Source organism: Carassius carassius, chromosome 2, assembly GCF_963082965.1.
Source record: "Carassius carassius chromosome 2, fCarCar2.1, whole genome shotgun sequence".
Taxonomy (NCBI): domain Eukaryota; kingdom Metazoa; phylum Chordata; class Actinopteri; order Cypriniformes; family Cyprinidae; genus Carassius; species Carassius carassius.
Window position 1 is genome coordinate 29,646,923 of NC_081756.1, and position 25,924 is coordinate 29,672,846.

The 25,924-nt window shown below is 37.8% G+C and overlaps 1 protein-coding gene across 9 annotated transcripts in view; it reads left to right on the forward strand.

Moving 5' to 3' along the window:
• Window positions 1-25,924, forward strand: part of LOC132107935 (zinc finger protein 536-like) — a 199,667-nt gene that overhangs the window by 158,415 nt on the left and 15,328 nt on the right. The gene's annotated exons all lie outside the window — the stretch shown is intronic.

Below are 25,924 nucleotides of genomic sequence, written 5' to 3' on the forward strand. Positions count from 1 at the left end.
AAAGAAGATGTATAGCTATTGATGTTTGAATAACGGTAGTGCCAGGCGATGAAGGAGAGAGAGGTAGAAAATAAGGAGGGAAAATATAATGCATTCATTTTTTCAGAAGGACAAAAAAAAAAAGGTTAATCGAAAACACTCCAGAGGCATAAGAATCAAGCTGAGGCCGAGATAAAAACATAAGCGCTCTCTATGCCTTGTGAACAAAACCATAAATAAATATATAATCAGTTAGTATTATGCAGGTTTGCTCTGAGAGGCATTATCTGTCTGGCGTTGCCTTCTCAAGTAAAAGAACATTTGACAGTGCAAGTCCCTGATGAAAAAAAAGAGAGAAAGTTATGACTTCAAAAGTGTTTACTCACCATGTTTTTTAATTTGTCTGGGCATATGCAGTTTATTTGCATTTCAAATACGCATATTTGAGGCAGGTGGTTTAAATGCCAAGATGCGAATTGATGACAATCACCTCTGCCATAAGCGTCAAGGGAGCTGTACTCGCGGCTGACATTAAAACTAAACGAACAGCAGCTAAACAAACACATCGAAATAGAACTCTGTTGCCAGAGACAACTCCCCCCGACTCGCATCCTCTCCACCCGTACTTATATTTTAATATTCATGTACATTTAAATATCGGCTGCGTATATAGCGGTGTTCTTGAGCTGAATCGGACCGAGGAGAGAGAGAGAGAGGATGTAAACACCTCACATTTGGGTGCACATAAATCTATTCATCCATGAACAGCGTCAAATGCCCCCCTTCCTCCCCCCCTTCCTGGCCGTCGGTTCCATCGCTTCCATATTCATTTTTGTAATTTACAGCAAATCCAATAGCTGTCAATCACAAATTAAAAACTCCAAATTTACAACGGGGAGGAAACAGCTGCTTCTACATTTACAGCAAGACCACTCTAAAATATTAAAGACTCTGTGCAGCCCTACATCTGTGGCCATCTGTTTTCTATTAAAACATTACACCAAAAAACGCTGCTATTTAGATCAGCACAGGAAAGCGAGACTGACAGTGTAAAACCTCCTGACGCGCTTAGCTTTTATCATGGCTCTTTCAAAAGTGTCCGGATGAAAGGCTTTGAGTGGCACCCAATGTATTTGTACAAGTCACAGACGGCGCGGAGGTCACATTTTAAGGGCCTAGTTGATGGTGAATAATGCCTGGATATCTTAAACAAGCCAATCTACTGCTTTTCTTGTTGTTTTCTCATTTGCTCGGCCCTTCCTCATGTGAAGCAAAGAGGGGGTGCTGAAAAGAAATAAGTGAAACCGAATGATTTGATGACATTTGATGCTGCAAATATTCTGTTACGGTGGAGCGGAGAAGAATTACGGTCAGTGTCAAAGGTAAACAATTACAACGTTCTGAGTCACTTTTTGGAGTCGGGGCAAAGGAAGATCATTGCTCCCTCTCTAATAGGTTATTTCCTGTCTTCAGAGCTGTATTTCACATGTTGCCTTCCACGGGGTGGTCCCCTTAAAAAAAAAAAAAAAGAAAAACAAAAAAAACGGAAGAAAAGAAAGAAAGGAACGTGTGTTTGGCGCATGCATCAGAATTTCAGATGAGACGTTTTGTTCGCCATCTAGAACTGCCAACACAGAACAGTTTGGTGGTGGTATGTGGAAAGAAACCCTGTTTGGCAGGAAAAAAAGGGAAACTTTTCCATAAACTTCAGGCTACATGGAGAATGTTATTGTCTGAAGGAAACAACTAAAAAGGACATTAAATTCCAGATCAGATTCACAATGATATCTGCCTTTTAAGTTGTTAGAATATCCCTGTTTTCCCCGAGACAGACATTCGGTGATTAATAAGCTCACGAGCAACATCTCTCCCCTCGCCGCCGTCTCTTCCTTCCTCTCCTCCTCTTGCTGTGTATGGCAGGAGTCACAGGTGTGTGACAATAATTACACATACACTCAGAAAAATAATGTCATTTCTCTCCATTTAATAAGTTAGCAGTAAAATGCAGAGGGGGAGCACACAGGGAGAGCAGGCTTAAATCTTATCTGATACCCGGGCCCCTAACTCAATCATATGGCTCTTAAGAACAGGACACAGGCAGCTGGTGCTCACTAATATGCATGCAATATGTGTGTAAAATGATACGCTTTAATTTTGAGCCCACTTTAGGAAGCAACAAAATCTGTTTATATTTGAGACATTAAAAAGAGGGAGAAAAAAAGCTATTTAACTCCCTCGTTCCCGCCAAGCTGTGACATCTGTTTAGTCTTTTCTTCATCCCTCTGCTCCGAACGCTCAATCCCAGGAAGACAGAGTTTTTAAAAAACCCACTTTTCCTGCCTGCTGTTTATGCTAAAGCTCAGCGCTTTGAATCTGCGGAAACACAAGTTAAGAAAATGATGATTGCGCATGTTTATCTCTTTTCCTCTTATTAGATGAACTTTGCTGCTTTCGGATTTCAGTTCTCGCTTACAGGCCATCAGAAAGACTTCCTGTTGGTACTGTAATTGTGAGTTAAAGCCCGTTCACACCAAGAGAATAGAGAAAATATGAGAATAGTGCAGTCCACACTATTACAATAATGATTTTTGAGGGACGATATAGCTGAAATGTTTTTTTGTTTTTTTTTTCAGCTTATGAATGCTAAAAACATTGACAGCCAATCAGAATCCACCCAATTTTAAAAAGCGCAAGCATTTAAAGTGGCAGATGACATATCTGCACAGAGTGCTTATAATAAACAGAACATTATCGTGCCTTGGTCCGAATGCTAATATACAGTATGGTATCGGTATAATTATAATTATCCTTATCATTCCATATTACAATCTGAACAATTTAACACACTTTGTCTTTAGTGAATAAACAGCAGTTTCCTGCCTTTATTAGAAGTAGCGCTGTCTAAAGTATGTGAGTCAAGGGGCTGGTAATTGGTTGGATGAGGCTGTTGGTGTGTATGCGTATATATGTGTCGCCACTGGGCTCTCCCAGAAAGCAGGAAGTGTGAGGGAGAAGAGGGGCCTTTGTCGGGAGAAATATGGGGAGGAGGAGGAGGAGGACGGAGAGAGGAAGGGGGTTAAACTTGAAAAAGCCTCTGACACATGCTGCCGCTGGCCCAGACCACTCCACAGATGCTTTTGTTCATTGCCTCTCTCTCAGTTCCCCCTAACTCTCATTCATTCCCTGTGTCTTTGGTGATACGCGCCGAGTACAGATATCAAAGTCACACTCTCTGTTAAGACTTCAAACTGGGGGCCCCGTCTGTCAGCCCCAATCATATCTGTGCCCCGCTCGCAGACTGGAGTGGAATATTTGATCTGTCCTCATCAGGAGGATCAACAATCAGACGTGTGTGGGGGTTGTGAGGACTCGGACGTTTGGGGAGGGGGGCTGAAAACGGCCCAATTCACTGCACTGCAGCCACACTACATAGAGTCGAGCAATGGATGCTAAAGGGATAAAGAGAGCTTTGCTCTGTAGGATCTCACGCCATTGCATTTTACCAGTGTTTGACATCTGCTGTGAGACCGGCACTTAGTAAATAGAAGACGTTACTGTACGGAGACATTTACCCAGCTCTTTTTGTAGTCCTTGTTTACTTGTAGTGCAGATTATTATAGCAACTGATGGCATTATCTCGGGCCTGTCCATCTGTCCATCCAGTTATGACTATTAATAATCTCAGACATGTGTCACATAGTATACTTAGTTCTCAAATCCCTTGTCTTTGAGATCAGACTGCATAATTACCTATCCCATTAGAGTGGGAGACTCTGGACCCATGCAGGAACAGCTGGGGCAATTCATTTTAAATAAGATGAAATTCAAAAATGAAGTTTGTGTCATCATTTAGGTTGTTCCCAACCGGTATGACCTTCTTTATTCTGTGGAACACAAAAGACGATATTTTGAAGAATGTTTCAGCTGTTTCCAGATGATAAAAGTCAATGGGTTCCGCGATACAACACCGGACTCCGACTTCCATTGCATGGACAAAAAACAAAAACAAATAAATAAATAATAATGATAAAAATAAAATAAAAAAAACACTAAGACAAAAATGATATTCTTCAGAAGAAATTAAGTCATACAGGAGTAATTTTCATTTCTGTGTGACCTTTCATCTTCATGTTGAGTCCTTCATTGAAAGTAGCCTAGTGTGTTTCCAATGAGACCTACAATATAATAAATTAATTCATTTAAAATATGACTCATTTAATAACCGCTAAGAGAAACTCGAAAGCTTGCAGATTATATGATGTAACCCTTCGACGTGTGCTGAGATCCTTACGAGCGATGCCAACCTGTGATTGGCTCTCTGTCCATCAGCAGAGATGTTCCTGCTTCCTGCACGTGCAGAGGGCTTCAGTTCCTGTCCTTCTGTGTAGGAGGCAGAGGGCAGAGAGAGTGTACTAGGAATCAGCCCATACACGCTAACTCTTTTTCCATTCCTAATCACTCCATTTAAAGCAAGAGGTGAGATGCCCATCTGACTCACTCATACGCACCTGCTCTAATCAGCCCTATATCCCTTAAGAGTGTGATGTGTGCTTTTAGATTAATGAGTCAGTTTGTGGTATGGCAACTTGGTATCAGCAATTGGTGTTGTTCCCTGTGGGTTTGATAATTCTCACACCCTCTATCATCTCAACTCCAGCTTCACATTCTATGGATGAATGATATGTGAAAGCATGTGTCAATCTCAGTGTGTGGGACTTTCCAGAATTATATTGGCGTTTAGTGTCCCATGGGGGAACAAACACACATTAGAGGTGCAAATTACTTTTTATTTTGTCTTGTGAGAACTGTTGGATATGTTCAATAAACTTTTAAACTTAATCTATTGTATTAACTATATTATCCTTACCTAAAATAAATAAATAAATAAATAAATTAAATAAACTATCTAGATTAAAAAAAAGAAAGAAACAAAAGTCAGTTTTATTTCGCCCAGTTTATTTATTTTTTGCCTTGTGAGGTTTTGACCTTTTCTACTTAAAATTATTTAAAATCTTAAAACAATGTCATATTTAGACATGGTTTAATTAATATTCATACCATTGAGGTAGAAAAAAATTGTTAATTATTAAATTATTGTAATTACCAAAAACTGATCCAAATTATGTTTGATTTTGTCCTCTTAGCCAGGTTCTTGTTAGAGAGAGAGAGAGAGAGAGAGAGAGAGAGAGAGAGAGATCAAACTAATATTTCCTTTGATTTATTAGCAGTTATAAGTTTGATCAATAACTGCAAACCAACATTTACCTCAAATGTTTAATCTTATATTTAATAAAATGTTAAATGTGTAGTTTTGTTGTTGATTTTAATTGTAATGTAATTATATATAATAGGAAATAGTTCATTTTTCTTTTTTTCCATTTTTATTTTAATGCTACCCTCAAATAAATTAATTAATTAATGAATGAATAAGTAAGTAAAATAAAACAGCTACCATAATAATTAGTTTGAGGCTTAGTCCCGAGGCTTAACATCTATTTTTCTTAAAGTTACACACCTCCTTTAAATGACCATTTGTAAATGATTGTACCGATTCTTTGTAAAGTGTTGATGCTTTTTCCATAAAACATTCAAAATGTTTCAGAATTCATTGTTTCCTAATACTGTCTTAACAAGTCAAGCCTCTCAACCCAGTCAAGCTAGAGGAAATGTATGATTATACAGTATGTCAAATCTGTGCTGAAAACACTCCCTGATGGGCATCTATTTATGTGTTTCACTATACAGACTTTGATCATGCACAGTGGACACCTAATTAACAGAGGGATGAAAACCCTGTCACAGAAGGGGGGAAAGAGAGAGAGAGAGAGAGAGAGAGAGAGAGAGAGAGATGGACAGATATGAGAGAGAATGAGAGGAAACATGTGCAGGTCATATCTTCAGCTTTTCTTTCAGCCTCTTACTTTTGGCCTACAATATTATAGAGTGCAAAAAAAAAAAAAAAAAAAAAGAGGAAGGAACCGGGACCAGTTATCTTCCGATTTTTCCACAAGCCCTGTGACGCGGCTAAGTGAGCCTCAACTGACCAGAAATGATTTGCCTCTGTCTGTTAAACACGTAATGGAGTCATTTAACTAGTCAAATTAGAAGCTGCAGAGATGCCGCATGCTTCATTACTGGGTTCCAATGGGCACCATTTTACATTTACGTCAGGAATGATTTCAGGGCAAATTAATGTTTTTATTGTCTTACACAAATGCACCCCCCAAGTCATAAAAGAGCAGCTCCCCCTACAGGTCACTCAATATAACTCACTGAAACTAAAGTAAGGCATGTGCAGAGGACAGTGTGGACAACAAGACATGTAATAGTGTTTTAATATTTTCTTTTATTCAAATTTCCCACAAAGATGTAAGCTTTAACACTTTAAAAAAATGATAAACACCCGACAGCATTAATTGATCACCATAAAGAGTAACACAATGGAAACCCAGTATGCAGAGACATAGTTTGATGTGGGGGACAGAGCTCTGGTCCTTGTTAGAGGATTTGGACATTCGTGATTACAGCGGGACCCAGGCCTGCTAGGACCTGCCCCACAGCGTTGTTTGATGTGTGTGGAGTCCTGTTCAATATCTGTCTTCTTGTGTATGGAGGCCGGGTGGTGGGTGTTACCACAATGCCATTTGTCCGGTACTGACACACTGTTTAAAATGGCTTTTGCAAGATTTTTTTTTTTTCTTCCTTTTTTTTCCCCTTTTGATTATTTTTGACGTGTTATTTTGGTATGGTTTTGCTATGGACTTTATATTATGAATACAAACATGCCCAAACTGTTTATCTTCATCGAGAACAAAGCAGTTTTGTATATCAGAACTAGTTAAATTTTTCATAGCATGTGCAGGTTGAGTAATAGTTTTCTTCATTTGTGTCGCAATGCTGAAAGAGCCGTAATGGAATTGTAATAAAGTGGCTCTTTTTCTTCTATCTGACCTACTTGATTGCCATCTCACTCCTCATTTCTGTCTGTCCATCTTCAGCCATCAGAGCAATTAGATATTTACACACAAAGCGCAGTGTGACTAGCACACACATCAATGGCTCGTTGCAGAAAAACAGAGGCTGGGAGAGAGAGAAAAAAGAAAGACAGAGAGTGCCCCTCCTCACAGCCCCTGTTGTGCTTGACACTCTGTCGATATGGTTTCACCCAAACACTGCGTTTGATCCGCTCTCTAGGCTGGCAGACTTTGAGGCAAAGAGCTGCTGTTTGCTCTGTGATACACAGCTATACGCAAGTTTCATTTCTGCGGCGCTTGTGTGTGCGCTGGGAGACCCACAAACAGCCACGTAGCTCCCGGTGCTGCCTGGCTGTGATAACCCCACCATGAACCTTCTTTCCATCACTCCACTTTATAAGCTCCAACATCCACTTCTTACACTCTCGCATTTGCTCTTAACATCTCTGCTACAAAGCTAACATGAGAGGATGATGTCCAGCATCTGATCATAGACCTTGTGTCAGCTACCACTGTATTTATTCACTGAAATAGAGGAATAGTGTATCGGAGTGAGCTCAGGATGACAGATCATTAAATATTATGTGCACTGATTGTTGTTCTTTCTGTCACAAAAGGGTTAAAATATTTAATATCTATTGTCACGTATATGATTAATAATGTTTATTTAGTTTAATGTTTACTTAATTTTGTTTGCATTTTGAATTAGTTTGAGAATAAATTCAGTGCAAATGTATGTAGCATTAGCATTTGTGTTCTTGTTTAGGCCCTTTCATAAATAATGTACAGAATCTGCAATGTAAGTGTTGTTGGTTTATTCATTTATTTTGTTAATTCACTTAACCTTGATTTTTCACTAACCTTATATTATATGGTGTTTGATTATTTTTATTCATTTTATATGCAGTATTATGATTATGATTTTATTTATTTGTTCGTTTTGCAACCATGCTACTAAAATTTGTATTGACAGTTAGTAAATTTAGATTTGTGTGATTTTGTAATTTTCTACAATTAACATGAAATCAACATCAAAATTTAACTGAATTATAAAATGAAGAAAACTAGAACCAGATGTGTATTTGTGGTTAATGAAGTACTGGCATTTTTTCCCTAAAATGACTTTTTTATTTATGTGATTATCTTCTTGCTTGATGATTGAACTTGATAATTGCATTGATGAATGAATGCTACATTTTAAATTGAACAAACTAACAAATAAAGGATTATTTACTTGCAAAATAGAAAGTGTCCATATGTTTAATCCAAAGGTTACTTCTTGCATTTCACAATTTTGAACTAGTGAAAAATGCATTTAAAATGTGTTTTTTCTTCTTCATGAATTAAAATGAGCTAATATTTAAAATATCTTTTGCTACAATGAATCTGACATGCTTAAATAGCATATAAAATTGATGAAGCTGTTATATAATAGTAATAGTTAAATGGCAGAATACAGACATTTTGATTGTATTATCTTTTCTCATGCTAGGTTTATATTAAATACTATTTTATATAACATGTAGTACTTCTCGGAACAAAAACCATTGAATTTGTGTCTATGATATAAAAAGGGACACTAACGTGCACCATAGTCACGGAAAGCGCCTTTGGCATTGTCATCTTGTCCTTCTCTATTTTCCACCATTAAAACAAGACAAATAGAAGTCAAAGAACCCTCCATCTCTCTGTCTGCCTTTGTGTCATTATTTTCTCCCTTTCTATCTTGCTTTTTTATGCCGTCTGCTATTTATTTATTGATCATCAGACTGGCTGGTTATCTTTGCATGTTAGGCAGTTATAGATGAATGCACAAAGCATTTCAATCTGAACAAGAGATCATTGTGCATTGTGGGTCTTCCCACATTCTTTAGTCTTGTATTGTGGAAGGGGAGGGGGGCGAAACAAATGCTGCCATTTCCTGTCATCCCCGAAAACAAACGTGGGAGTGTTACTGATAAAATATTATCCGGCTCCTGTTGTCGACTGCTGTGGTACCTGTGGTTTTAACAATGGATCGACACATAACTGGGGCAAGGCTTTGATTTCGGGCTCGATAAAGACACAAACAAACACTTATCTCTGAGTTCTCAAGACTTCTCAGGTTCCCTGCTCTGTTTATCAGCGTATTATCTGAAGCCCAGGTTAAGTATCATAAGCTGGCAGTGACCTGTTTATAACATTAGTTTTATGTTATGTTATTTTTTATGTAACTTTACCAATGGAGTACAAACAGGAACATATTTTGGGGTGTTACACTATCACATGTTTATATATATATATATATATATATATATATATATATATATATATATATATATATATATATATATATATATATATACAGTACAGACCAAAAGTTTGGAAACATTACTATTTTTAATGTTTTTGAAAGAAGTTTCTTCTGCTCATCAAGCCTGCATTTATTTGATCAAAAATACAGAAAACAGTAATATTGTGAAATATTATTACAACTTAAAATAATAGTTTTCTATTTGAATATACTTAAAAAACATAATTTATTCCTGTGATGCAAAGCTGAATTTTCAGCATCATTACTCCAGCCTTCAGTGTCACATGTAACATCCAGTCTATCACATGATCATTTAGAAATCTTTCTAATATTCTGATTTATTATGAGTGTTAGAAACAGTTCTGCTGTCTAATATATTTGATGAATAAAAGGTTAAAAAGAACTGCATTTATTAAAAAAAAAAATTATAATAATATATTTACATTTATATTTATTCATTTAGCAGACGCTTTTATCCAAAGCGACTTACAGATGAGAAATATAATATAACATATATTCTAATAATATATTTTCTTTACTATCACTTTTTTTCAATTTAACACATCCTTGCTGAATAAAAGTATTGATTTTATTAAAAAAAGAAAGACAAAAAAATACTGCCCCCGAATTACTGACCAGTAGTGTATATTGTTATTACAAAATAGTTATATTTTAAAAACATAGCTTCTTTTTTTTTCTTTTTTTTTTCTTTTAATCCATCAAAGTATCCTAAAAAAGTATCACATGTTCTGAAAAAATATTAAGCAGCAGAACTGTTTCCAACTTTGATAATGAATCATCATATTAGAATAATTTCTAAAGGATCATGTGATAATGATCCTAAAAATTCAGCTTTGCATCACAGAAATAAATGATAATTTAAAGTATAATAAATTTATAAACAATTATTTTAAATTGTAATAATATATCACAATATTAATTTTTTTATGTATTTTTGATCAAATAAATGCAGGCTTGATGAGCAGAAGAAACTTCTTTCAAAAACATTAAAAATAGTAATGTTTCCAAACTTTTGGTCTGTACTGTATAAGTGAAAGTGAAAGTGAAGTGAAATTCAGCCAAGTTTGGTGACCCATACTCAGAATTCGTGCTCTGTATTTAACCCATCCGAAGTGCACACACACAGAGCAGTGAACACACACACACTGTGAACACACACACAGAGCAGTGGGCAGCCATTTATGCTGCGGCGCCCGGGGAGCAGTTGGGGGTTCGATGCCTTGCTCAAGGGCACCTAAGTCGTGGTATTGAAGGTGGAGAGAGAACTGTACATGCACTCCCCCCACCCACAGTTCCTGCCGGCCCGAGACTCGAACTCACAACCTTTCGATTGGGAGTCCGATATAAATATATATATATATATATACAACCCGAATTCCGGAAAAGTTGGGACGTTTTTTTTTTTATTTTAATAAAATGAAAACTAAAAGACTTTCAAATCACATGAGCCAATATTTTATTCACAATAGAACATAGATAACATAGCAAATGTTTAAACTGAGAAAGTTTAAAATTTTATGCACAAAATGAGCTCATTTCAATTTTGATTTCTGCTACAGGTCTCAAAATAGTTGGGACGGGGCATGTTTACCATGGTGTAGCATCTCCTTTTCTTTTCAAAACAGTTTGAAGACGTCTGGGCATTGAGGCTATGAGTTGCTGGAGTTTTGCTGTTGGAATTTGGTCCCATTCTTGCCTTATATAGATTTCCAGCTGCTGAAGAATTCGTGGTCGTCTTTGACGTATTTTTCGTTTAATGATGCGGCAAATGTTCTCTATAGGTGAAAGATCTGGACTGCATGCAGGCCAGGTTAGCACCCGGACTCTTCTACGACGAAGCCATGCTGTTGTTATAGCTGCAGTATGTGGTTTTGCATTGCCCTGCTGAAATAAACAAGGCCTTCCCTGAAATAGACGTTGTTTGGAGGGAAGCATATGTTGCTCTAAAACCTTTATATACCTTTCAGCATTCACAGAGCCTTCCAAAACATGCAAGCTGCCCATACTGTATGCACTTATGCACCCCCATACCATCAGAGATGCTGGCTTTTGAACTGAACGCTGATAACATGCTGGAAGGTCTCCCTCCTCTTTAGCCCGGAGGACACGGCGTCCGTGATTTCCAACAAGAATGTCAAATTTGGACTCGTCTGACCATAAAACACTATTCCACTTTGAAATAGTCCATTTTAAATGAGCCTTGGCCCACAGGACACGACGGCGCTTCTGGACCATGTTCACATATGGCTTCCTTTTTGCATGATAGAGCTTTAGTTGGCATCTGCTGATGGCACGGCGGATTGTGTTTACCGATAGTGGTTTCTGAAAGTATTCCTGGGCCCATTTAATAATGTCATTGACACAATCATGCCGATGAGTGATGCAGTGTCATCTGAGAGCCCGAAGACCACGGGCACCCAATAAAGGTCTCCGGCCTTGTCCCTCACGCACAGAGATTTCTCCAGTTTCTCTGAATCTTTTGATGATGTTATGCACTGTAGATGATGAGATTTGCAAAGCCTTTGCAATTTGACGTTGAGGAACATTTGTTTTTAAAGTTTTCCACAATTTTTTTACGCAGTCTTTCACAGATTGGAGAGCCTCTGCCCATCTTTACTTCTGAGAGACTCTGCTTCTCTAAGACAAAGCTTTTATAGCTAATCATGTTACAGACCTGATATCAATTAACTTAATTAATCACTAGATGTTCTCCCAGCTGAATCTTTTCAAAACTGCTTGCTTTTTTAGCCATTTGTTGCCCCCGTGCCAACTTTTTTGAGACCTGTAGCAGGCATTAAATTTTAAATGAGCTAATTAAGTGGATAAAAGTGTAAAATTTCTCAGTTTAAACATTTGCTACATTATATATGTTCTATTGTGAATAAAATATTGGCTCATGTGATTTGAAATTCCTTTAGTTTTCATTTTATTAAAATTTAAAAAACGTCCCAACTTTTCCGGAATTCGGGTTGTATATATATATATATATATATATATATATATATAGAGAGAGAGAGAGAGAGAGAGAGAGAGAGAGAGAGTAGATGCAAAACTAAGGGAGAGAAATAAAGAAGAAAAACAGAACAGTATAAGAAAAAAAACAGTACTGACAAAGTACTAACAGATAATGAGTCTTTTAAAAGTCACAATGCAATGTAGACACGCAAATTGTGGTACAGAATTGTTAGATTTGGCACATTTGAGGAAGCATCATCCATTATCCGAGCTTGTGGTGTGCTGTTAACCTGAAGTCTCTGACAGATTGTGTGGTGGAGAGCCATGTCAGCAGGAAGGGTTACAGCCTGGACACACCAACACATCCAGAAGGTTCTCCACAGGACTCTGACGGACCGCAAATGCTGGAATAGCTTTCCAGGGTTCCAGTAGACCTCAGAGATCAAACGAAGCAGCGGGAGTGTGAGAGAACGAGAGAGAGAGAAGAGAGAGAGAGAGAGAGAGAGAGAGAGAGAGAGAGAGAGAGAGAGAGAGAGAGAGTGGTTGTTTGGGAGAGGGGACGAGGATGGGATCGTGAAAGACTGGGAGAGAGATACAGGGGTAATGACATTTCTCTGACAGGGGTGCGGAGTGATACTCTGAGTTTTCTCTCTCATCCATTCGCTGCTGGCGGGTGGATCCGGGGCCAACCCAGTAGTTCCCACAATCCAGCTTTCTGAAAAGATTCATAATTACACTTAAGAAGGTAATAGTGTCAAATGAATGCCTGCAGGAACAAAGGATCTTTTTATGCTTGCTTGTCAGCGTGTGTGTATTTGTGGGTGCGTGTGAACGTTCATGTGTATATCGGTCATCTATTTCATCTGGAAGAATAGCACGCAGTAGACGATGGGAAAGGGAAAGGAAACACAGTGTAGTTTTACCCGGCCATCAAAGATCTCCTGTGTTTATCTGGGGTCTGTGTGTTGGTCTGACAATTGTTTTTAATCATTTTTTTTTTCTTTGTTATCCAGCAGAGTTCACAATGACTGCGTTAAAGTCTCTCTCTCTCTCACGCACACACACACACACACTCATACACACGTCTGAGAGTTGAGAGAAGTCTTATTGGAAAATCTTTCAATAAATCAATGTGACTTTAAACACATTTCCCCCGTGACACCCCTGACCTGATAAGAACTCCGCTAATCTCTTTTGAGGCTGTCAGAGTGCTTTGAACAAAATCTAGTTCGCATCTATCAGCAAGGTTATTTGTCAATGACTTATAATCCTAGGTAAATTTCTCTGGTTTTATATTAGAGGCGGCTAAGGGTTCTCATGTCTGAAGTTTCTCAGGCTTGGGAAAAAGGAGGAGACCAAAGTGGAACAAAAAGAATGTTATGGATTTGCCTGCCAAAAACAATGAGAGCGGAGAAAAGTGAGGAAAAGCGGATAATTGTTGCAATTGTACTGAAAGTTTAAACAGAAAGGACCTTCATTCGCTCGCGGTCTTGGCTTATTTTACTTGATGCAGTTCTATTAGTATTATTATTTACATATTGGCCATTACTGTTTTCAGATGCCCGCTTTTACATGCACTCAAAAATGATGTGACTCTCGAGAAAATGCAACGTATCGTTCAAGCGAAGGCAGGGAGCAATCTGCAGCGAGGTGAGGCCTACTGGGTAATTTATGAAGTCTCAATTAGACAAGCACACAAAGTAATGATTCTCAAAAGCGCTTCGTCCAGCACATGGCGTGTTAGATGCTGTCCATGCTTATTAGACCTGCCTCCCGAACTTCATAAACAGCATTCTCAGATGAATTATTAATAACACATTTGAGAGACTTACTGTTTCTTGACTAGCCATGGAAGCAGCTATTTAGGTTGAAATGGACTAAAAAGCATTTGTAATTGATAAAATTGCCATAGCTAAACAGAATAGGTCTTTAAGAGTGTGAAGTGGATTTCGAGAGCAGGAGTAGTTTTTTTTTTTCCACTATTGTCTGCATAAATAGGCATATTCTTGTTTCCATGGATAAATGCTTTCATATCTGCCAACTCATGTTTAGTCTTTACAGAGAACGTTAGATCTTCTGTTGTTTACAGGTTGCATCAAAAACTAAAAAGCCTTGCCTTAAGTGCTTACACTGCACATAAATAGTTTGACATTTCATATTCAACAGCGCTTTACTTGTGCTAGTAAATAAATAAAAGGTAAACAAAGGCTTCATTTCTGGTGCGCCTATAAACCTGGATCTCAATACCTTCATATTCTGCGTTTAATTATCTCAGGTGTAATTTTGCATTGAATTCCCACAATTATATATCTATTAGATGGAATAATACCAAGCCTTTAATGCCATTCTGATGTCATGTAAGGTTTTTTGTTTTTTTTATAATGGTGTCATTAGGTTGGCATGATTAGGCACTCGTGTGTGACAGAAACACATTACTGTTTATTAAAGGCATGAGTGGTCTGTTGAAACAAGCCAACACTTCTCACTATTACTCTTTATGGGGTGTGTATGTATTTCTTCAATACCAACCTGGCTCTTTATTTAAGCACATTTTCTAAGTACTACTAATGCAGAATCCAGAGTCCATGGCATGGCCAGACTAAAAATCAACAGATGTGGTAAAAACGAAGTTATGATGTTTGATGTGTAGTTAAAAATTTGAACACCATAATTAATTTATGTGTAGCTGTGACTGTGAATATGTAGTCGTTTTATGCAGTGTTGGGAAGGTTACTTTGGAAATGTAATAGATTACAGATTACAAGTTACCCTATTTAAAATGTAATAGTAGTGTAACTTTTTTAATTACTTTAATAAAGTAATGTAACTAATTACTTTTGAGTACATTTTGATTACTTTTATACATTTCTAATGAATGTTAATTTGCAACTGTTAATCATCTTCAACCATTTTACACCATGCAGGTTTAACCTTACCGTAGTGCTCAATACTGTCAGACTTTCACCATCCTTCATCACTTAAATTAAGATGATCACATTTGAACACATCCACCACACAATCAGACTTTAGTACTGCCTTTTACTTAGAGATTGATCTGAAGTTCAAAGCAGATTTAAAATCAAAATAAACAGTTTATAGATACTGTTTTTGAAACCAAATCTTTGCATAACTACAGGCATCTAACTGCATCTAACAATGGTTTGGGGAAAAATAGTTAATAAAAAAATAAAAGCATATACATCAACTCAAATACGGTTATCTAATAAGCATGTGTCCTATTTTGTGTACTAAACTCCTGAAACATTGGTGTCTTTTTGAAACACTGCTGTCTCTTTGTATATGATATGATGATAGTTTCTCAAAATAAGTAAAAAATGCTCATGAAATGACTGTTCTAGAGATTAATTTCCATGAGGGGCGGACTGGGAAAAAAAATAGGCTGGGAAATCTCACACTCATACACCCACAACCCATTCTGATACATGGACAACCCTATTTTTTTTGGGACCTGACATGAAAAAGATTTGAATCCTTAGGTCGGGGGACATGCAACGTAATTAAGAGTTCTCTCCTGAACTGCACCTTCACTTCCATTATCCATCCATCTCTCTCATGACTTTAATACTGAAGATTTTTATTTGACTTTTACCATGTTTTGTAAGTGCAATTTTGTTTTTTTGGCAAATTAATTACCACTTGTATTTATTTTTACAACAAATTCCATAATTAAACCACGGTTAGTGCCATACCATAGGCTATATTAATTTTCCTAAGCATTGTGTTTTTGTATCCACTAGCTCCCCCTAAACCTATGATAAAATATGATGATTTGTCTGCTAACTTACTACTGTAACATTACAATAGATAATAATGACGTCGTTTATACAGTATTTTGAGTGATTGTGAGCAATGTGCTGCTGCTTGACTAAGTAAACAAAGACAAAACTACATTAGCATATTTACAGATGAAACTGACCTGCACCTGAAACCCTGAACAGAAGTGTCGCTTCTCTGCTTCAGCTGTGCGCTTACACAGTTCACTCCAGTCTCTCTCTCTCGCATTGATTACTCGGAGTCTGATCCAAACCGTTCGGCGGAGGCGCAGAGAGCGCGCGAGCCCAACCATTGCCAGTCACGACTAACCGATTCATGATTTATTAGAGATTTAATTATCGAATGGCGGATTCGGAAATAATCGCTTTAGTATATTCGGCCTGCAATTATACAATAACAATATTAAAGTAGAAGGCCAAATCGTCTGCCAGGCCACCGGGAATAGTGCCGGTTCTCCCGATGTCCAGTCAGCGCCTGATTTCCACAGACACGCAGAACGTGCAGGATTCATATTCAGTCTTTTTGCGGCTTAATATTCACAGACATCAGTCCATATCGGGTTTGATTCAAGTGTAGTGACCTACTTTTGATTTATTCGTCCAAAATGTGGCATATTGCGTCCGCGTTATAGGCTGAATTCCATTTTTATGACTGGATTCTACGAATGTGTTTTCCACGTCTCGGAGATTATGGGCCATATGTCTTAGTGCAATTTGGGAAAGAAATAAGCTGTATGTGGATGTGTGTAAATATTCAAATGTAATCCTCTTTGTAATCGTTACAATTTTCATAAGTAACTGTAATTTAATTACTCATTTTTTCTTAGTAACTGTAACTGATTACTGTTACATTTATTTCTTAATTAAATTACGTAACGCCGTTACATGTAACTAGTTACTCCCCAACACTGGTTTTATGTAGTAGTGGGAAAAAGAATGTGGTCAGCCTCTTCAAATGAACGTGTTTGACTGTTTCAGCTACACTTATTACTAGCAGGTGCATGCAATCACCTCTGACTAACAGACTCCCTTTGGGGGAAAAGTCTGGTGTGAAAGAACTTGATTTGCCTGCACAAAGCATGGATCCCATTGAACACCTTTGGGATGAATTAGAACAGCAACTGCAAGCAATTGCACCTGACGTCACTAGGTCTCACTATCAAAACCCTGTGTCCATGTTCCAACATATAGTAGATTGCTTTGAAAGTAGAGTGTAGAAGTAAATGATCAACTCATTAATGCTTCAGGTTTTCAAATTAAATATTCGACAAGCATATAGATTACTGTACAGTAGTTTGGGATCAGTTAGATGCATGTATGTATGCATGCATGTAATTGTTTGTTTGTTTATCAGATTATTACTGATTTTCAGCATTAAATTGACATCAAAAGTGACATTTATAATGTTATAAAAGATTTATATTCCAAATAAATGCGGTTCTTTTTATTCTCTCTATTTAGCAAAGAATCCTGAAAAATGCATGTTTCCCCAAATAATAATAATAAAAATAACAACAACAATTACACTGTTACTTGAGCACAAATTAGTATATTAGAATGATTTCTGAAGGTTGATGTGACACTGAAGACTGGAGTAATAGCTGGTGAAAATTCAGCTTTGCCATGACAGGAAAAAAACATTACATTTAAACATAATAGAAAACAATTAATTTATTGTAATAATACTTTACAATATTCCTGTTTTACTCATCAAATAAATGCGATAAGATACTTTCAAAACCATTCGGAGGATCTTACTGACCTCAGACTTTTAAATTGTGTATGTGTGTATGTATGTGCATATGTATTGTTCGGATCTCAACATACTGTAGGGAATGCATGCCTGAATGAATGAATGAATGAATGAATGAATGAATGAATTAATGAATAAGTAAATAAATAAATAAATCTTGCTTTGTGAAGGACATTGTGATTGCCAAACTGGAAGATCATGATAGTTTAATTAAAAACGCATTGATTTGAAAGCAAACACAAACACTTAAAAACTAAAAAGGATTGTAGTTAATTGAAGCAATCCTTCGGCTCACAAATTCTTATACACTCCTCTCTCCTAGCTTTTACCAATTCCACAATCCCTCAATCAAACTCCCATATTTTACAATCGCCTGAGAGTAGGAGCTCTCATCTGTGTGACAGTGAAGCTGCAAATCTCGCAGTCCTAAATCTCTCACTGTTTAGCTTGCACTCTTGCGTCGCTGTTCCCAAAATGAGCGCTCACCTTTTGGCCTTGCTCAAGAAACATCTGTGTTTTGTGTGGGGCAGAGGGGCTGTTTTGGCCGCTGTTCGTGCACATATGCAGAAAAATAGAAATGTAAATAAGAGCAGATTCATAAATACTGCTGTCTTAATTGAGACCCAGTAAGAGTAAGTAGCAGATGTTAGAGCAGGAACTGTTGAATCATCAGAGACCAGTGGGGAAGCAGGCAAAATCATATAAAATATATAAAAAAAAAACACTCAGCCAGGTGCTGGTGTCCATGAAATGCAATCCATGAAATGTGCATGCATGGATGTGTGTGTCACGTATCGATTAGGAGCTGTTTCCTTCCTTTAAAAACAAACAAAAATGGCCTGCCAATGTGGAGAAAAATAGAAGTGACGAAGGTGCCTGAAGTCAAAACTGTAACGTGTGTGTGAGAATAAAGCACTCTTAAGAGATAACTATCAGTGCTTAAGCTACGACATACTCTTGCTCTCTCATCTCCGTCCAAACTTCAAAATGAACACAGGGAGACGCAAACCTAGTTTCTATCACATGTCAGAAGCAGCAAAAGCCTGTCAGCCTATATTCTCACTTAAAACATCCAAATCTCTCTCTCTTTTCTTCTATTACGAGAGACTGTTGCTTGATCTGAGGAGAGTATGTACTAGCTGCTCGCTTGTGTGGGACCGCTCTCATGATTTCCTTCCCCCGCTGGAAAGCGCGGTGTGTGGATGTCAGGTTCCCTCTGATAGCTGCTGTGTTGGGACTGCTGGGAAACCAGAGAGAAGGTGGCACTGACAGGTCCCGCCGAGCAGGATAAAAGGACTTGTTCTGTTTCTACATTCTCTCTCGCGCTCGTTCTCTCCTTTCTTTATTCATTTTCACTATTTCACAACCTATAAAGTGACTGACAGCGTGGCACTAAAGGGACCTTGTCTGGAGCTGTCTGACTGACTCAGACCCAGCGTTCAGCGGTGCGTTCCCTCGGCTGAACGTTGCGACTTCGCACAAAATTAGTAAGCGAGAGTGGTGCGGTGCGCAGTGCTTGCGCGAATAATAGCACAGCTAGCTCCAGGGACCCCCGACTCTTCTAGATTAGGACTCACAACTAATACAACACATGCACGAGACAGAGAGAGAGAGAGAGAGAGGCCTGCTGAACACGGTCCTATAGGACATCTCAGACACTGAATGTTTATGAATGAGGCTGTGTCTGTTGGTCTCCTTTGTGATGAGCTTAAGTATTTATTTTTTTTAATATATATTTTCTTAGAGCACATAAAATGCTCTGTTTGTTTCCTGGTAATCACTGTTTTTATGTATGCCATGCAGGAACAGTCGCAACAAAAGCAAAACTTGAATGCATTCACTCAAATGTCTGGGCCGTGCAAAATTCAGAACCACCAGAATCAATCTATCTATTCTAATTCAAAACATTTTCAAGATGTGTCTTGACAAACTTTGCTTTTCTAATTAAAAATGATCAAATCAGATGCATTTCTTTAAATGTATTTTCATTTGAAATCCTTAATTTCAAATTCCAAATTGCAATTCTGCAGCCAAGTTTCCCTCCTCAATTCAAATTCAGGAATTTGAATTTAAATTTCTAAGTTTCTAAAGATTTAAAATTTTCAGTTCAATTGAAATGCCACACAAACCTTGTGCATATTAGTGTGTGTGTGTGTGTGTGTGGCTTAAGCAAGCCATGCAACATAAAAAGAATGATGCATTCTCCAATCATCCTGATGAACAAAAAAAAAGACCTCCTGTTGTCAAACAAAAGATTCTTTTTTAAATAAACCACGAAAGGGGGGTCGGACGTGAAGCGAAAAATTTAAAACAACGTAACCCATATCTCATCAGAGGGAAATGTGTGGCACACACATTTAAAAGAAAGAGATAATGACAACTTTTACAAGCAGCCCTGCCTCGACCTTGTTATTGGGGCTCTCTGGTAATCTGTGCTTAATGATTTTTCTCTTTTCTCTCTCGCCCTCCCTTCACTTCTCCCTCATTCTTCCTCCTTTCTCTCTTTTACATTAGACCACAGCTTGAGCTTGAACCGCAGAGCGTCACAGTCATTTAAGACGCAGCCCTAACGTTTTTTTCCTCCTCACATTCCGAAGCCATTATGTTACATTGTTGCAGAATAAAGAGCTGTATTATGTTCCAGCAGTAAAGGGCACAAGTGGACTGAGTTTTTATCTGCTGAACGAATCAATCAGGATTATGTCAGTTGAAAAGAATCACAGACAGCAGTCGCCAGCGGATGAGGCCGAGTATGTGTGCGTTTCAGAGAGATACGTAAATATACCTACGAGAAAAACCCTTATTTGTTATCGAATACTAACGGTTGTTGAGTGAAGTGTCATTCCTGCTACAAGAGCTCTGTTTTATTTTACACTGTTCTCTGACAATCAGAGGATTGTGAGGACGCTAATTATCATTTCAGCAGAAATGATTAGGAGATCAAATGGAGATCGAATGCCATTTCCTTCCATTAATGCGGGGGGTTTAGTGCGGCTGTCATGCCTTGGCCATCATCGGGCCTGTGGGAAAAAGACTGAGGGAAGAATGGGGAGAGGCTTAGACCGATAGGAATATTCATAACAACAGTGCACAGAAACTGAGAGATGACCTCTGGAGAGACTGAAAGTTCATCCGGAGTCCGAATGAAACATTAAAACAGGCTTGGATGCTGGTTAAAGCGCTTGTTTCTGTTTCTAAAACTTGTCTTTTCATTTATTTAGCCATGTTTGTCTGCACTCAATGCCTCACGTGCCAGGGGTGGAGGTCGTGGCCCGACGGTCGCCCCCTCACAACCTGTTAGTGAATGAGCACACAAGTGAGCAGGCATGAAAAGACCACAGTGTATTCGGACAAACTGTTCCTCTAAATCCACTGCACTTCTGTTCCCCGCTAAGTTGCTGTGAACGAGCAAAGAGATTTGGTGTCGCAGTAGTGTTCAAATTTTAGATACTGTTTAAATATCCGCTCTCCGCTTTGCTTGAAATGGATGATGGAAAATTTCAAAGTGCTGCATAGCCATTTCTATTGTATTTATGTATTGCAAAAAAAAAGGTAATATATCAAGCACATTCCATTATCCCCTTATAAGATCATTAGCAAATATAATTAGATATGAAAAGAAAGTAATTTGGGTTAGAGAGGGAGAAAAGCGCTATCAGGCACAGAAGACAGATTGCAACATCAGTGTTTGGCTTTAAATTGCTCAGTGGAGGTAGTATCAGAGGAAGAATCTCTGCCCCAGATATAGACTGAGTCAGAGAGCAAGACACATCCACTTCCCAACGACATCCACATCCCAGCCCTCCGTTTTCTCTGGAAGACGATTTTGAATTGAAGAGCAACTGTCTTGTTTCCTTTTCTTGAACGAGTCAGAGTCTGGTTTTCGTTGTTGATGGTTCTCTTATTCTGGTTAATACTTGCAAGACAAACAGCTTTGGTGTCGTTCTCTATCGTCTGAGGCAGGTTTACTCGCTGCCTAGTCATCCGGCGGAGTAACAAACACGCTGTTTGTTTTACCTTTACAGTCGTCCTTTCTTAGTTTTAACATGAAAAGAGCAGAGGACTTTTTCAAGTGTGCCACATGCACAAAGTCGCCTGCTTCTTTCTGCTCCTCTGTATACTTATCTAAAGGCAATCTTTAGCCCACACAAGCACCAAACATACAATTCTGCCGTTTCCTCCAAAAACATTAGGTTTCTTTTACTCTTTGAGGGGAGTGGAGGGGATGTGTGCAAGGATTCTTCTAGTCTTTGTGAATCACTATAAATGGTATTCATAAACATCCTGTATTCATTAAAACCTTCTAAAAATATGATTTGGGTGCACTTCCTTGCGTTCGGCCAGCTTATATGCGTGTTTGCGCTTGTATGTATTTGCACACTGACTTGTATTTACATATTTATAAATACTGGGCTGTACAATGAGGTCTGCCTTTGCCAAAAACAACTCTTTTCCAGCAGCACCGGATGCCTGGGAGAGAACAAAGTCACCCTCCGTGGCAGAATGTGCAGTGTGTGTTGTGTTTGTGTTCAGCAGAACCACATCACTTACATCTAGACTTCATTCATATCCAAAAACAGCTGAGCTAAAGTTTCCCTTTAAATAGAGGATATTACCAATGGTCTAAGCTCTTAGTAGCTACATAATGTGGTAAAAATATCAGTCAAGTGGCCTTGGGGCAAAATAAATGTTCCGTACTCCTTGCCATAATGCACGCTCTGCCTTATCTGGTTGCTTAAACATGTATTCAATAGTTCAGTAAATTCATATCCTCACGTTTTCCTTCAATTAAATGAACCCTGTGCTCAGGAAACCTAAAACGAGCGGGCCTTTGAAACGCAAACATACACTAAGTAGATTTCATGGTAAAAACAGAATACCTGAGCGAGGTCAGGGTATAAAGTGGCCCAGTGTTTTAGATGGGAGCACTCTTCGCCTTAACTACGTGGGCCGGGAATAATAAGCAGCAGTTAGGAAATGTCAGAACTTTGACTCCAGACAGCCCCGCTTTTTTCCCTAAGTGTGCTGGCCCTTGTTAACTGAGCTCGCTTGCAGCCTTGTGCTGTTCTATTGTTCTGTCTGCCTTTTCATTTAGCCATTCTGTTAAGCATGACACATGTATTAACATAAGATGGATCCTGGAGCTATGTGTCCTCTTACAATATGCCTTGTATTACTTTCCAGGGCCCTCTCTCATCTTCCAGTGAGAGTGTATTATCAGACTTGAGCACTATCAGTCAAGTGGCCTTGGGGCAAAATAAATGTTCCGTACTCCTTGCCATAATGCACGCTCTGCCTTATCTGGTTGCTTAAACATGTATTCAATAGTTCAGTAAATTCATATCCTCACGTTTTCCTTCAATTAAATGAACCCTGTGCTCAGGAAACCTAAAACGAGCGGGCCTTTGAAACGCAAACATACACTAAGTAGATTTCATGGTAAAAACAGAATACCTGAGCGAGGTCAGGGTATAAAGTGGCCCAGTGTTTTAGATGGGAGCACTCTTCGCCTTAACTACGTGGGCCGGGAATAATAAGCAGCAGTTAGGAAATGTCAGAACTTTGACTCCAGACAGCCCCGCTTTTTTCCCTAAGTGTGCTGGCCCTTGTTAACTGAGCTCGCTTGCAGCCTTGTGCTGTTCTATTGTTCTGTCTGCCTTTTCATTTAGCCATTCTGTTAAGCATGACACATGTATTAACATAAGATGGATCCTGGAGCTATGTGTCCTCTTACAATATGCCTTGTATTACTTTCCAGGGCCCTCTCTCATCTTCCAGTGAGAGTGTATTATCAGACTTGAGCAGTAGAGGGCGCCACATTTTATTGCTTTTGATTCAGTGGTGGACAGAGTGTCATTTTCATCACCATTTAAAGTTTTAAACTGGGTGCTTGCTTGTGTAACTTTCAAGGGGATGACGTTATAATTATTGATCATTAAAAAAAAATAATTAAACTTATTTAGTTAATACACACAATTAGTTATTTAGTTAATTTAGTTAATTAAACTTAATCTAATTGTTATTTGAACTGAGATTAGGCAAGGGAAACTAATGACTGGACAAAACAAAAGCTCATGATTCAACCAATGAGAAAACAGACCGATAACAACATAATTCGTCAGGTCTCAGTATGATCAAGATTTCTAGGATGCTGAAATAATTAAGCAATCACTCTACATGCGGTCAGGGAGACTTCAGAATTGATCGGAACAGGAGGAGGAAAAAGTTTTGAGGATCGTAAAGTTGGTGTGCTAGTCTCCAGATCGCAGTGGCAGTTGTTTGGGGAAAAGAAATGGCATCCTTAAATAATAACATTCCAGGTGGCTTAGTTAATGAAGAGTGAAAACCAAATATGGGGCGGAATCTGTAACTCATTACCAGAACTTTCTTTAAGAGGAAGTCACGAAGAGCACTGGCCCCTGGGAGACCAGGCGTTTTTAAAACTTGAGGATGTCATTTATTATCATTATGGTTATGATTATCTTAATTTCCTCACGGACACACACACACACAAAGCCATCAGACAGCTGTAAAGCTGTGACTGCAGTATAGTCTTAAAAAAAAACTGCCGATCACATCAGATTTGATAAATTACAACCACTTTATCTGTGGAATCAAATGAAATATCAGCAGGTTAAAGGAAAATGACATTGAGTAACAAGATCTTATCTTCAAATGAGTTTGGGTAGATTGCTAACTCAGGGGCTTATACTTCCATCTACTGGACAAACTTTGCAATGCAGCCTTCAATCTGAACAGTTGAAAGAAAAAAATTGGTTCATTTGCTTATCCTGGCAAGTATGATACTAATTATAAAGGGGAACTAAATTTTTTCTCAAAGAAGCTCAAAGAAATTAATATTACATATTTAAAATGTTTTACTATAAGTTTTAATGTTGTAGACATGAGATGAATACTACAGACACATTATTGTTTCTATTAATAATGCAAGACATATTATTATTTTATAGGGAACATTCAAATTTTCTACTCTTTGGGTGCCCTGTTTAATTTTTTGCACTTTTCTTCTGTATTTTTTTTTTTTTTTTTGTGGAATAAATTCATTATTGGTCAGTATATCAGTAGCTGAAAATGTTTTGGCACTTGCTATCAGTATAAATCCAAGATGACCAAAAACAAACAAACAAACAAATAATTTCCTTACATTTATCAATATTTATCTTTAATTTTTGGAAAAGTTTGCATTTGTGAAAAAAATGTGATAATTGTATTTTTTTATTTTTGTGCAAAAATAATTTGTATCTGAGAATGCAAAAATAGTTCATTCTTTTTCTTAATCTCTATCAGCAAATTCAGAAGCGTCTGACATCTGAGGGGAAAGTGTGTCTGTTAAAGAAGTGCACATCTCAGATGTGCGCATAATGTAAAGTGAGGGGGCGTCAGCGTTATTGCTCTTTGGCAAATCTAAATCACAATGTTTTATTCCATTATTAGCAGGGAACTGACTCCTCGTTTCATTTCCATAACATTGCTTGCGAGCGCACACTTAAATAAATGCATGTTTTAATTTAATTTTGTCGTTTTCATAGAGGCACTTTAAAAAAAGAACATGACTAGGAAATGTACTCTGTAGATTTCATTGCCAAATAATTTTCTTAGGGGTTATAGAGAGAATTAAACAACATTTATATTATTTAGTTCAAACGGTGATAGCACATAAAAAGCGGGGGGATAAAGCAGTAAGCATTTTCACCAGATTCAAACTTCAGCAGTAATTGCACAAGTGCAATGTTCAGAGAGTTATTGTCTTTATATTAGAATGCTTTATATATTTATATCTTTATATTAGAGCTGGAAGAAGTCTGAACGTATTCAAATCACCCATTTCAAATCTTTTATCTAATAATTCATAAGATGTGTTTTCTTTAGTGACAATAGAAGTTAATGGTACATATGAATGGAATGGTTTATTGTCAAAATGTAAACACACACACACACACACACACACACACACACACACACAGATACATTACAGTTGTCAATCATTTATTCACAAATGCACCTTTTTTTTTTTTTTTTTTTTTTTTTGAAGGGACATCAAAGTATGTACACTCTAAGTCTAAATCACTGGAACTCTTTATACAACATGATTTAGTCATTATTACTGATGGTCATAGTCACTATCACAGACTAA